Genomic DNA, 14877 nt, shown 5'->3' with positions numbered 1-14877 from the left:
TTAAAAATGATTTTATTCAAAATAATACTGATATATTGACATGGAAATTATGACTAAAGTCATTCAAAGAAGCAGTTCGCTGCCAGGCACACACAGATATTTAGACATCCTATTATCCTGGTTTTGTGTCCTGGCCTTTCACAAACATGTGCAGACTTACACACACACACACACACACACACACACACACACACACACACACACAAGTGGAGTCTGTGCCCACTGGAAACAAGGAGACTCATTCTCTGGAAAGTTTGAGATGCCCTACTGTAGATTTAACTGATTTAGGGGTGAGCCATGGAGAAAAGAGGTCATTCCACCAGCTAAAACCAAAAGTAAGGCTTCTGTTTATACAATCAGTTCAAAAATACCTCTGCCATCCCCACATCAGAGGCATTTATTTTATCTGATACTTTTTCATTTAAGAATGTTAGAAGAGCATTTTAAAAATAAATAAATAAATAAAAACTCTAACTGGGAACATACCACTTGCCAATGAGATTTTCTTTTTTTATGAAAGGTCAAAACCAACTTACCTTCCCAAGCTGATTTGGAAAGTCAACGTATCAGAAATAATAAGGTACATAATTAAAATTTCCTGTAGCCTCAAGATCTGATAAACAGTTTAAAAGTTGGAGGAAATGTTTCCCACACATATGGTTGCAAAGAGTTAATACTCTTAAAATATAAATGACAGATAAAATTTGAAAAGAGACACACACCTCCACAGACTAATGGGCAAGGATATGAACAGGTAATTTTGAAAGAGAAAATACATATGCTGTTTTCACTTAAGAAATTATGAAATGTTAAAAATAAGTTACAGTATCTAATGTTGTCCCAGATAGGAAGAAGTGAAGAGCCTCCTACACTACTGAGGGAAAGACAAACTGATACATACTTGCACAAATTTTCTCAGTCCTATGGAAAACCTTCAAAAGACTAAATCCTTTGGTCCAATAATTCCACTTTGAAATGGAATAAAATCATTATGGATCTCCTCAAAGATTTAAGTATGTTCATTGTTAATGTCTGATCAAATATTTAAACAATCTGTTAACAATATATATTATAGTCCCATTTTTGTGAGAAAAAATATTTATATGAATATAATATATGGTAAAAAATAATACATAGAAGTAGATATAGCAAAGAAGTTATTCCAGAATGGTGAGATTTTTTTTTCTTCGATAATTTAAGAGGACTATTTTTTTTCTCAATAATCATGTTATGCCATTAGATTTTTTTACTAAATAAAAGTTTTCATTCCTTTGTTATTAAAAAATAAATGCCTCTAGGAGAAGTAAGTAAAAGTGATAGAATATTTTGGTATTTAAAGTTATTTGTAATATATTGACTTGTAATAAAACGATGCAGTTTAAGAACAAAAATACTCACATATGCAGAGAAAGAATGAGGAAATATATCAACAAAGAGACAAAACCAATAGTCCTCATGTCTAAGTGATGGTATGATGAGAGATGTTTATTTTCTTCTCCGTTCTTATCCTAATTTCTTTATAAGAATGTTGATTACTTTCTAGGAATATATATTTTAAACCCAGCTACTGTCCATTTTACAACTACACAGAATAGCTTCCTGAAAGTGCTAAAATCGAACTATTCCATGATCATTAGATGTTCAGGGGAAAAACAAAATCATCACCCCTAAATTGCATCCAAGTATAGTAGACATATAGGCATAGGAAGAAATACAACAAAATATTCATAGATACCACCTGTGGATGGTGGGTCTTCAAGTAGTTTCTGTTTTCTTTATTTTTTTCTTTTTGTATTTCCCGAATTTACTACCATGAATATATCTTATAATCAGAAAAAATATTTTAATGTATCCCCAACTGACAGAAAAATGTTTTCAACCAGTTATAGTTATAGTTGGTATGTTTCACATAAGCACTAAACAGCACTAGAATAATGTGTCTCTCAACTTTATACACACTCTGCTTTGTAATAATCCTATGGAAAACAATTAAAAATCACTTGACTTAAGAGTAGGTATGTCAATATATTTTTTCCCAACCAGATATCTGACAAATGCTTTTGTTTAAAGGTTCCTCCCTAGATAAATAGGAACACGCCACAATCCACAATAAAATAAAGCTGGGAGGGCATTTACCCTCCGAAAGGGGTGGGGTGCTGAGAGATAAGGGTTTTGCTCCACCCTGGCCAACCAGCCCATTTGGAAAGAAAATGCTTTTCCTGTTTCTTCAAAACAGGAACTACAGTTAAGTCTCATAAGTTGTTTAATTCCCACCTTGCCATCTTCAAATCCTCCAGGTTTTACCTCTGAAGAGATTCAAACACACTACCGAAATGACAGGACTGGGTCAAAGGGAAGGCTCCATTATGCAAGGCTTCCAAACAGACTGAATGGAACAGGATCCATAAAGACGGAATCACCCCCAGGCACGAGTAACCGCGGGCGGGGATGGGGGGTGGGGTGGCTTCCCAGCTAAGGCAGAGGACCTTCTCAATAAGGTGAGCCATTTCAGCGACAATTCGAGGGCTGCCTTTCTATCTGGCTAACTGCGTGATCTCAGCAAACCACCGAAGGTCCCAGAATAACGTCTGTGTCCTCGTTTTTCATGCAGAACAGCAGCTATTTCGTAGGGCAGATCTTATGGGAGGACGTGCACTAAGCCCAGAGGCTGGTCCAGAATAAGGATCCAAATCACTCAGTCACTGCTACACTGCGGACGGCGCTCCTGCTACACGTGCAGCCAATAAAGGGCCACCCATGGCCGCTGCACACCGGCCCCTGTCACACGTCCAGTGCCCCAACACCGCGAGTATCACCGGCGTCAGAAACCCAGGTATTCCCTGGATAACCTAAGGAGCTTCAGAAAAACATGCCTAGTAGGATCATTTTCTACCGTAAGATACAGTTCTCACTTGATAAAACTACGACATATCTTATCACATGGTAAAACTGTGGTCTGACAGCCAACTTTTCTTTCCGGGCCCATCCTTCCTGTGACGACACTGGCCGCCGCGCTCCGGCCACAACAACGGGCAGCCCGGTGCCCTTTAGTATCTAAGCCCTCGGTCCAGAGCTCACAGAGAGGAAAATCCGGGCAACAGAGCTAGAGGGGCCCGAGGCCGCGTCCTGCTTGGCGCCCTGGCCCCCAACCTGGCCAGCACCTCACGTCCGTCCCCTCCTCGCCGCCTGGGTGCCCCACGCGGGGTCCCCAGGGCCGCCGGGCCTGCAGGAGGACCCGGACCCCCGGCCCCGTGAACCAGTCCCGGGAACCGCCCGGCTCGGCGTAGGCTTCGCAGACGCCCGGACGAGCTGCCCGGGGGCGAGAGGCGGTGGTGTCGCCGGGACACCCCCGACCCCAGTCTGGAGGGGCCTCACCCCGAGGAGACCCGAACCCCAGGGCCGTGCCCGCCTCGCCCAGCTCGGAGACCCGCCTGAGACGCACACACTCACCTCGGGCGGCCGTCCTGTCACGGAGTCGCCTGAGGGCCTGGCGTCCTGTGGGGGCTCCTCTCTTCGGGCCCGGAGATGCCTGAGAGGCGGCCTCCTGTCAGCGGCTTCCCGGTTAGCGCAGTCACCTGAAGCCAGGCGTCTGAGGCACGCGGGGCGCTGGGTGCTGGCCGTCTATGCTCCAGAGCGCAGCGTGGGGGGTTCCGGGTTACATCTCCGACCCGGGTTTACGTCTTGGGCACTAACGACTGGAGAGTTTACCACCGGGTGAGGATTCACGACTGGACCCCCGGTTTAAATCTGAAGGGTTTACGTCTTGGCGCGAGGGGGTTATGACTGGAGCGTTTACGACTCGGCCAGGTTTACGACTGGGGGGGTTTACGTCTGGGCCCCTGATTTACGGCTGAGGGGTTTACCCAGGTTTCTGCGTGAGGGGGAGGTTGGAGGCGGGGCAGGTTACCACAGCCCCCAGGTTTAGGTATGGATCTGGGTTTTCCTGTGGACCAGGGGTTACTTAAGGGCGAGGGGGTTATTCTGGGCTCGGGTTCTCTCTGGGGTGTTAACATCAGGCCCGAGTTTCTGGCTGGGCCTCTGGGTTTTTCACTGCCCCCAGGGGCCACCTGTAGGCCGTCCGGGTCTGTTGGGCTAGTGGGGCTCGTGCTCCAGGGTCCCTCAACATTGTATGTATTTACATACTTTAAAAGCTCTTCCTGTGGAGCCGGCTTCCAACCAGCCTGAGTATCGGTGCTGACTGAGATCCCCTTAACCACTAGGCACCTCCGAAGGTGAAATAACTTAGACAATCACAAAGTTTTGAGAGACAACGAAGAGCTAGGGCAGGTTCAACAACACCTGTTCGTCTCCTACAGGTGGCCCCTCCTTCCAGGCTGGAGAAAAGCTGTTTCACCTACTGCACAGAAACCAACCCAGAGTCCAGCAGAGTGCAGGAGCAGAGCTGCATTGATACTCTGGGAGTAAGGCCCAGACTAAAGTAGGTGTAACTGCTTGGCCTGCTTGCTCTTCTGGGACCACTAGCACATCCTGACTTCAGAATCTTGCAACATCACCTGTGTACAAAAGTACCAAGAAACAATAAAGAAGGGAAGGTACATATGGGGAAAAGTGCTTATTCCTTATAGGGTAAGTTATTCTTCTGCTATCTCCCCATAAGGAGGCCTTGAACCAATTACCTGGGCTGTTTTCCTGGGAAGAGAAGGTAGGAGGAAGCGGTGCTGGGTCCGCTCCCAGATGTGAGTGTGTGCAGCCAACACAACCCTAGAATTGTTTTTTTCTTCTGTCAACCCAAAGAGCAAGATCCACGGTCCCCCCTCACTCCCCAGAGATTCTGGTCTCCTGTCTAGGAAGGAGATTCATAGAATATCATTAAACTCTGGTTCCAGTCCAGGCAAGGTAATATAGACCCGTGCCTCCCTACTCATTCCCACCAAGAGCAACTATAAAGTCTGGAGTGAGGTGTAGAAGGAGAAAGGTGAGCTTCTTAGGGACCCCAGGACTCAGGGAACAAGAGAGGCAGAAAAGCCAGAGAACCCCTCTCCACCTGGAAACAATGGTGTCCTGAGGCCTTGGCAAAGGGGATCCCACACAAGTGGCTGCCACCCCTTCAGGCATCCCAGCAGGGATCAGTGGGTGCTCCAGAAGCACCAGACCAACCAAGCAGACAACAATAGCTTGACAAAAGGCTCTAAGAATTAAATAGCGACAAACGTAGAACCTAAACAGGGTGACTGCATGCAAAAATGCGAGATTGAAATGGGGTCCATATTAGGCAAAATTCCAGGAAGCAATTTTAAGAAATCACCTGTCATACCAAGAATCAGGAAAATCACAGCTTAAATGAGTAAAGACAATCAACTGATGCCCACATGGAAATGAATCAGACACTGGAATTGTCAACAAGAATTTGAAAGCAGGCGTCATAAAAATGCTCCAGGAATTGATTACAAATTATCTCCAAACAAATGAAAAAAATAGAATATTTCAGCAAAGATATACAAGTTATAGAAAAGAACCAAACACATTATAAAACTGAAAAATACACTAACTGAAATAAAAAATTCACTGGATGGGCTTAATTAGTAGAGTGGCCTTTTATGCTCAGCCCAAAGCCTTTGGCATACTCCACCCCATTGGCAAACCAGGTGCACACTGGGTGCCAAGTCAAAGTTCAGCCCTCTGGAAACTAAAAAGATCATCAAAGACCTATCAGAAAATTCCAGCCTTGCAACTAGGTATCTAATAATCACATGCTCACGAATTGCCCTCGAGCCCCAAGTGTATTTTCCCTTTTTAAAATTTCATTTATTCCACAATGATTAATGATCATCTCCTATGTGTTAAGGATTATGCTAGACACTGTAAAGACGTAAGTGAACAAAATAGTCTTTGCACTCACGGAGCTTAGAGCTATTTCCCATTCGGAAGTGTACCCAAACAGAGGGCTTGTCCCACCTTAGCATTTTTTCCAACCAAGTTTCTTAATGTTTAGAAGCACAACTCTTTGCAACCTTCCTGTGGGGGTTCAGTGACCTGAGACATTATCAGAGTAGAGAAATAAATGTTTACATGGGAATAGAAACTAATCTGAACCATTTAGGAAGCAACCTCACATTAGTCAAACATGTCTCTCTCAGTGTTTTCTATCTCCCTGGAATGACCCAATTCTTAAAATTCAGATTCCAAGTGGATATGAGGAGAGGTGAAGTGTGTGGGTCCGAACGACCACAGGGAGCATGAGGACAGTGAGGAAGGTGATGGTGAGGACGGTGAGGATGCCTGCAGCTGAGCAGGCTCCCATCCTGGGCACATGCACAGTGTGGAAGGGGAAGCACCTCCTATGGGTGAGACTAGGCTTCGTAACCAATCCACCGTCTTTTCATATTTACCTTATATTTAACCTTATTGTGTGGAATGCAGGTGTCAAGCTCCTTGGGTCAAAGATTCTTCCAGTGACATCTAAGGAGCAGATTCTCATGTCCACATCATGATGTAAAGGCTTCCTGCTTTCTGCATGGTGAGGTCTTGAGGTTCACTCTCTTAGGAATCTCTCTTTCTCCTTGATGCTGATATTATATTATGGACTGTGAACGCCTCCCACTTGGGAGAGATTCCTTCCCTTTAGAAAACCAAACCAGTGCCGTTACCGAGAGGAAGGCAGCAGGCAGCCAGCCACTTAGGACTGCCTGGTCTTTCCCAAAATAGTCGTTTTGTCTTGCATGAGCTCAAATCCAGATCTCCAAAAGAACACATCAGATTTTTGAGGCCAGACACTAGCTGGCAATAAAGAGTGTGTATTTCTAGGGAGTGTCCTCTAGCTTAGTCCTCCCTTTGGAACTAACCAGTGTGGCCAAGTCTGTAGTAGAAGTAATTTGGGCATTGGGAACTCTGGACCCGGCCCAAGAATTTTCCAACTCACCACAGTGAGTAAAATTTAATACATGTTGACATAATCTAATACTTAATTGCATCATTTATTCCGTTGTTCCAAGAACTCATTCCTAATGGAGGAAAGCTAGAGTATATAATTATATATACATAGAGAGGGAGGGAGAGAAATTTGGTGCTAAATTATATAATGTTTGTTAATTATCTCACAGGTTTCAGTAGAATTGTTTGTTCCATTAAATTGAATGATAATTTCACATTTTTTATTATCACCCCCACCCAGAGTCTATCAAAGTACAAGGCACACAGTGAGCACACAGTAAATACCTGATGGACTAAGTCCTTTTTGCAAGGTGAGGCCTGCTCCCACTGAGAGCTGCTTCCTTCTGTCTCATTCTGTTGAGCTTTTCACTTAGGAGTTTTGCAGCTGGTAAAATGAGAAGTAAACTAAAAAGGCAGAACAAACATGGAGATTATAGAATAAATTTAGGAGAATCTCAAAATCCACTAACTCAATGGAATGATGAAGACTAAGTTGTCAAAGGAAATGAAGATATGAAAAAAAGAAGTGAGGGAGGAAAGAAGATGGAAAAAGAAAATGAGGGAAAACAATAAAAATTCAAATAAAATTATTGTGTTTTTATTCCAGTAAGTGGCTGGGAATAGTAAGTAGAATGTAGAGAACTGGAAAAGGGGAGGAAAAATAACTCAGCACAATAAAAGACTAAAAACAATGACGGCCTATTGGACGTGGGCCAAAGGCGATCAGATGAAGTACGGAAGTTACAATGTTCTGTAATATGGAAACGGCGGGGGTGGGCTATTGCAGTGACAGTCTCTACTTCATCATCTCTTAGGAGAGTTTTGAATACTTGTATGAGGCCAGGACAAATGACCAATTAATGGACTGTAATGACATCTCTCTCTCCCTCCCATGGGAGGGAAAATCTGGAAATGTGCAGCAGCTTCGTCCCTCATTTGTCTAGACAAGATGGTTTCAATGTCAGAATCCATCACCATATTCCAAAAGTAAAAGATAACAAAGGCTATATCCTAAAATCCTTTACAACATGTTTCAAACATAGAATTATTTGTAGCTACTGTGTCTTATCCTTGCTAAAGCCATCAATAATTTCTTTGTTACGAAATACAACAAAAATATTCTGTCATTGTTTTTACTAGTTTCTTCTGCAAGATTAGATGAATTTTATCCTCCCTGTCTGGTATTCCAGTTTCATTCATTCTTGGAATCCTTTTCCCCTGCACAGCCCTTAGGGGCTAGAGTACCCTGGGTGATCTCACACATTTTCCTTAGTGACCTTGGCCGTTACCTTAGTGTTGTCACCAACTGTATGCAGATAGAACCCGATCTCCAACTCTATCCAGGTCTCTTCTTTGAGTCCCCATACATTTATCTGTTGGCATCTGTGCATTTCCCTCTGAACATTCCCCCTACCCGTGCTGAGTTATATTCTTGCCCTATTCCTATCCCTAAGCCCCATATCCACCTGAGCACGAAATCTTCTCAAAATCACCGCTGCAGTATCTCTTTAGTCTCTTTATTCCTCTTTCCTGATTTCATGGTTCATTCCTCCATCTCTCTTGACTGTCATGGAAGCAGGCTTCTAACTGACATTCTTGCCTTCAATTTTGCCCCTGTGTTAGATAGTCACCAGAGTACCTTCCTGAGAAACCATCCATTGGATTACACCTGCCCTCCCCCCTTTAGAGCATGCTCGCATGATCTTCAAGATAAGGTCCAAATTACTTCACGTGAGAGTCGAAGTATTAGCAATCTAATCCTGTTCGCTCTCTTCCCTTTCCCCATCTCTGTTGGCCCTCATACTCTACAAGCCCTCCCTCCAGCATCCACACTTTGAATAGGATGCTTCCTTTGTGTGGAAAAGCTTTCAATTTCTTAGCCTCTTTTCAACCAGATACCTCCTTTTTAAAATTCAGCACTATGCTACAATGTCCACACCTCCAGGAAGCTTTCTCTGCTGCCTGTTTCCAGTTTGAAATAACAAACCTATGTGCTTTTCAGCCCACTCTTCAGACTAGAGCACAGCAGTTATCAACTTGGATTTTAATTACCTATTTCCTTAGCTATCTGTCTACAAACTACCCCCTCCCACTAGATTATAAACTCTGTGAAGACAAAAAATGCAGTTTATTTGGTTTATGCCTGTTACAATGCATGACCTGTGATACACCGTCAATAAATGTTTGTGGAATAAATGCATGAATGAGAGAGTGAAAATAGTTTAACTTGCAGAAAAGAAACCAGAAAATCTGTAAAGCTTTAAAGAAGACTGTAATTGGTTATATATGTCAACAAACAAATGGAAATTTGGCAGAGGGAAAAAAAACATCCCGGAGCGTGTGTTCTGTTTACCCAGACCAACATCTGTTGATGTGAAGTTTTAGGAGAAAACTAACATGATCATTTGCTTAGAATTTCTCTTCTGGTACCTCAAAATATTTGAAATGGGTTGAATAGCAATAGTGTATCTAAATGTATTGGTTAACAATTTAGAAGAATAAATGACAAACGAATAAATATCCTCCTTAACGTAGGCACATAAGAAAAGACAGTAGCTACCTCTAACAAATAGTATTGCAAAATAATTTTGGGCCAATAATTTGACAGCTTTGCTTTATTGCATTTTTCATTCGGTACTGCTGATGTAATTTTTTTTTCAGTGATTTTTTTTCAAGTCTTGAACTTTTTAGTAATGTCTTTCAATTTTGGTTATGTAAAAATCACAAGCACATGTCTAGATGTGGCTCTTCTTTATTTGAGTTTTTGAGTATTTTGGGGGACCTTTTGGTCTAAAGGCTCATGTTCTTTAGGTTTGAAAAATATTCTTGCTTTGTTTCTTTTATAATTTCTATTTTCTTAGGCTGAAATTCCTGTTCTTTTTTTTAAATTTATTTTTCCTGAATTAGTTGTCTATATATTTTACCTTTTCCTATTTCCTATCATTTTCTGAATCTTTATATTTTTCTCAATTAAATTCGAGACTAATGTAAATGACTATTTGACATTTTGAAATTCTACTGTCAATATCAGGAGGAGAAAGAAGGTTGAAACAATGACAGTACCTCACACAATATCTTTATCGATAATGCTGATTGAATTAATTATGAGCTAAGAAGAGCCATAAAGCAGTTGTATGAATAGGGAGAAAGGACAATTATCACATTCAAGGAACATTAGGAGACATTGATTGGGCTCGCCAGCTCTGTGCTAGGTGTTGCTGATTTGTGATGAATAAGGCTTTGTCCTTGACCTCCAGGGCTGAAAGTTTGACAATTCTGTTATCCTGCCACCCTTTATCATAGTGAAACAATTCCAGGCTTTGAACAAAGCTCTTCACTAGAGTATGATGTAAAAATATTGTTTTACTCATAAAAATCTTACAATCACTACCAGACTTTATAATCCATCAGAATATTACCAGCCAATCAGGGTTTGTGTTCTTTCATTTACTCCAGGTTCCCTTCACCTTCCTGGGCAGAAACATACATGCATTCATTATTTACCTGCCTGAGAGCTGGCTGCACCCCATCACTCTCTCCCTACACTTGAAGTCACCACCCTTTCTTCTATTGTCACTCATTAGAACCACTATTCTCAGTTAATTAGGATTCCATGAGCTGCAAAATTCTCAGGCTTCAAAGAAAAGTTAAATTAGTTCCAGAATTTTTTATTCCTCATGACAGTTTTGTCACTGTACACATATTTTTTACTCTCCTTGCATTCTGGAACAGGTGATAGGGGAGAGCCAGAGAGGGGAGCATCCATCCTCCCATCTCTCAGAAGCACCGTTCCTTTTGTCAGTCATCGCAAAAGAGACCAGGAACACTGGGCAAAAAGACAGGCACCTAACATACGAAAGAGTTCATGAATATCAGCATAAAGCAAGACCTTAGTTCCAAACTCATAAAAATGTGCTGCACCCCTTCCAAAAGAAGTCTCTCGCTTAAAATACTAGCCTATGAAATATTACAATGTCACTACTGCTTTCAACAGGAAAACACCATTAAAAAAGTCTCAGGAACTCATCCACATTAAGAGAAACACCAATATAAAATTGAGGCAGAAAATATTTACCTTAAAAAGATGATGGCAGGGCTCCCCTGGTGGCTCAGTGGTTGAGAGTCCGCCTGCCGATGCAGGGGACACGGGCTCGTGCCCCGGTCTGGGAGGATCCCACATGCCACAGAGCGGCTGGGCCCGTGAGCCATGGCCGCTGAGCCTGCATGTCCGGAGCCTGTGCTCCGCAACGGGAGAGGCCACAACAGCGAGAGGCCCGCTTACCACAAAAAAAAAAAAAAAAAAAAAAAGATGATGGCAATTGGAAACACTCTAAATGCCCATCAACAGGGAGATGATAAAATAAATGACATTACATCTATTTGGTCACAATCCCGACGTGTGTTTGGGGGTGGGCGGGTTCCACCCCTCCCCCCCGACACACACACACACACACACACACACACACACACACACACACACACACACACACACACCCCATCACCACCACCACCACCACCAGCACCAGCACCACCAATAAGCAGTTCTCTGTCACTAGCTAGAAGTCCTACAATTCAACTCAATTCTGACACTATCTACCTGGAGATTCCACAGGTTGAGTCTCAGTACCGCAAGACTGCCCTCCCCCTTCAGATGCCAGTCAAGAGTGCAGGTCATCTCCTGTGCTTCTGATCTACTGGCTATAAATCCCTGGTTTCCACAATCCCCTCCTTGGATTTGATGAATTTGCTAGCATGGCTCACAGAACTCAGAGAAACATTTTACTTACTTGATTGCTTGTTTATTATAGAAGGATATAACTCAGAAACAGGCAGATGGAAGAGATGCACAGGGCAAGATGTGGGAAAGGGCTCAGAGCTTCCATGCTCACCAGGTGCACAACTCTCCCCAAATCTCCATGTGTTCACCATCCCAGAAGCACTCCATACCCCCTCCTCTTGGGGTTTCATGGAGGATTCATTACAAAAGCAAGATTGATTAAGTCATTGGCCATTAGTTATTGATTCAACACCAGCCACTCTCCCCTCCCTGGAGGTCAGGGTGGTGGGACTGAAAGTTCTAATCGTCTAATCACATGGTTGGCTCCCCTGGCAACCAGCCTCCAGCCTTACGTAACCTAGGGGCATGCCAAAAGTCCTCTCATTAGCATAACAGAAGACACTTTTATCACTCTTATCACTTAGGAAATTCCAAGGGTATTAGGAGCTCTACTCCAGAAATGGGAGAAGACCAAATATATATTTCTTATCATAAATCACAATTTCACAATATCCATTCAGTAGCATAACATGTCAATCTTAAAGTAGATATGTAGAGCCATATCAATTGACTGGAAAAGACAGCTGTAATATTTGATGAAAAAGAGTCGGGTTCGAAACAGTAAGTAAAATAATATTCTGTTACAAAACCATGAAGAAAGGAGAAAGAAAAGAGAGTGAGACTTCTCTAGGATCTATAAATACAGTTAATGCTGGATGATGAGTTGTTTTCTGTTTGTCCCTTTATTTTTTTCCACTGTCTAATATTTATAGTGAATATGTATTTTGAAACTAGTCAAAAATTGTTACACATGTATAATTTACGCAATGCAAAGGCATTGGGGTCTGGGGTGGGGACAGCTCTGGGTTCTTCTAGTTCTGTGCCAAGACATTTAGGAAGGCCATTGAACCACCTGAGCCTGAGTTTCCCCACCTTAAAAAGTGAAGAGCTTTTAAAATTCAATAACAACTACAAAATTTGGATTGACGGATTTTTTAAAACTACTATATCTCACTGTATCATCTATCCACGTAATAAACACTGACTACACAGCAGAGCCTAGGGGACCACCATGTCTGCCAGGCGGTAACACTGTTGGCAGCTTCCGGCCAACACATGTACCCTTCATGTACAGAAGGGTGCAAGAGGCCACACTTCTCAGTCCAGGAGGCAGGGTTGCTGACCATACGATGCTGCTCATTTAGACTCTCTCAGTCTTCACTGAGCTCGACTTAAAATAAATAGAAACATTTTTATTTGAGAGTAGATGCTCATTTTCTATTTAGGAAGGGACTTCTGATGATTCTATGAAATCCTGTTGACATTTCCAGTAAAAATCCACGGCTGACTCTCTCACCACTGGTCCAAGAACCCTAAGGTGAAGCCCTTGGGGTGCATACAGCACATGTCTACACAGGTGGGGAAATGCAGTCATGCTCACTGAGAGTCCAGGGGTGCAAATGGCTGGATGGAACCCTTTCGTGCTGAGGCAAAGACATGGATGCCAGAGTCCACACAACCAAGGTGGGAGGCTTGGGGACCAGCTTCCCCACCAAGAAGGATGCAAGTGTGAGAATAGCAGTCAGGACTTGGGATGCCTTCAATATCCGTGAAGCCTGATGAATCTGGCAAAGGGAGCTCTTTGTTTCTCAGGCTGGAGGAGGGCAGGTGAAAACAACATTCTGGAAACTCAGGCTGGCTTGGGTGAGCTGTGTGAGAGGGACTGTGGAGAGTGCCCTCCCAGGACCCAGCCAAGAGTCGTGGCAGGAATCTGGGCATGGAGGACTGAGAAGAGGATAAGGCTGCAAAACTAGGCAGGATGATACATCCCACACCCTTGGGTACAACACTTGGTTTGTGTGCATGTGGGAAGCCCAAATAGCCAGGTTCTAGAATTCCCAGAGGAGAAAAGGGTTACTTTATTTCCCCTGAATTCCCCTCCTCCTGGCTGCACACATCTTTTTTCCACTGTCATCCCCACTAGGAAGGGTCTTGAATAACTCCCCAGGGTCTCAGACAATGGAGCATTACAAGGCACCCCTGTCTTTGTTGACGTTGTTATTACACTATGAAAAACCATAGAAGGATGACTGAGCAAAAATGGAGGAAAGTAAGAATGTTCACCAAATAGGAATATGATTTTAATAAAGTTTGATTTTCAGGAGTGCCACTTACTTTTATTATATAAACTCAAAGCTCTTTTACATTCAATCTGGGGAAGTAATAAAAAAGTAACCTATTTGACCAACAGCCATCGAAATCCATGAAAACAGGCATTCATAACACATCTGCAAACAACTACAAGCAGCATGCACACCCGGGAGAGATGAAAACAAAGGCTTTTTCTGGGTATTGTTTTGTGGGACTGGATTACGATTTCAAAATGTGCGTCCCATTACCAGCACAATGTTCTACACTTACACCCTGGTAAATATTTTTGCAAGATAATATTTAATGATAAAGGTATTTTGCTCACTAGACTTTCCCTGTCAACAACTGGAAATTGACCTCTAACTTGGCCAAAGCTGAATAAACAGTGGAGGTGGATATTTGCATCTGTCACTTCTAAAACGCCTTCCTTTTAAAATCTGGTATGAAAGAATTTCCTCTACTAAAAAAAAAAGTGTACCAAAACAAAAGCTTCTTCTTATTATTCTTTAATTCTTTTTTTCTCCCCTTCCATTTTTGAAATGTCCCTTAGACCAGCAGAAAGACAAGTCTTTTCTGGAAAGCAGACTAGCTGGCATTGATGAATAAAATGCCATTTGCAATAACTCCTCACCCACCTGAGCAGTTAAAGATGAGATTCATGACGTGTGGAATTATGCCATGTGATCACAGGGAATTTGAATTTTCAAGCTTTTCCTCACTATCTCATCTCCTTTCCTCCCCCAATAACATCTAGGGAAGTGATGCTATGCTAGGTGAATATTCCTGTGCTGTGCTCAACTACACAGAAAACAGCCTCCTGCCTGCTTCAGGCAGAATGTTTTATTGTCAAAACGGATTCATCTGGGAGTCTGGACCCCTCTGATGTCATCATGATTTTGCCACAGGTTTCCTAAAAGTCACTTCCCTTCTCCAGACCTCAGTTTCCTCTCAGTAAAATAAGGAGTCTGGAAAGATACTAATTTGACATTCGGTGATTTTATGAACCGTAAGAGAACAACTGGTGGTAGAAGTTTTACGGAAGACCTTGCTTTTGTAGA

The 14877-nt window shown here is 42.8% G+C and overlaps 2 long non-coding RNA genes across 2 annotated transcripts in view; one reads left to right on the top strand and one right to left on the bottom strand.

Annotated features, from left to right (window-relative positions):
* The window catches only part of LOC117197391 (uncharacterized), a 416054-nt gene extending 411735 nt beyond the window's left edge, over window positions 1-4319 (bottom strand). Inside the window, exon 1 of the long non-coding RNA XR_004477979.2 lies at window positions 3451-4319. This is a non-coding gene — a long non-coding RNA (uncharacterized LOC117197391). The remainder of the gene's footprint in view (window positions 1-3450) is intronic.
* LOC125963430 (uncharacterized) lies at window positions 3903-7099 on the top strand. Its single transcript, XR_007475404.1, has 3 exons — window positions 3903-3925; window positions 4152-4232; window positions 4317-7099. It is a non-coding gene; the product is annotated as an uncharacterized LOC125963430 (long non-coding RNA).
* Window positions 7100-14877: the final 7778 nt, after the last annotated feature.

Source organism: Orcinus orca, chromosome 2, assembly GCF_937001465.1.
Source record: "Orcinus orca chromosome 2, mOrcOrc1.1, whole genome shotgun sequence".
NCBI lineage: Eukaryota > Metazoa > Chordata > Mammalia > Artiodactyla > Delphinidae > Orcinus > Orcinus orca.
The sequence above is the reverse complement of the archived record's forward strand: the minus strand, read 5'-3'. Positions and strand labels throughout refer to the sequence as shown.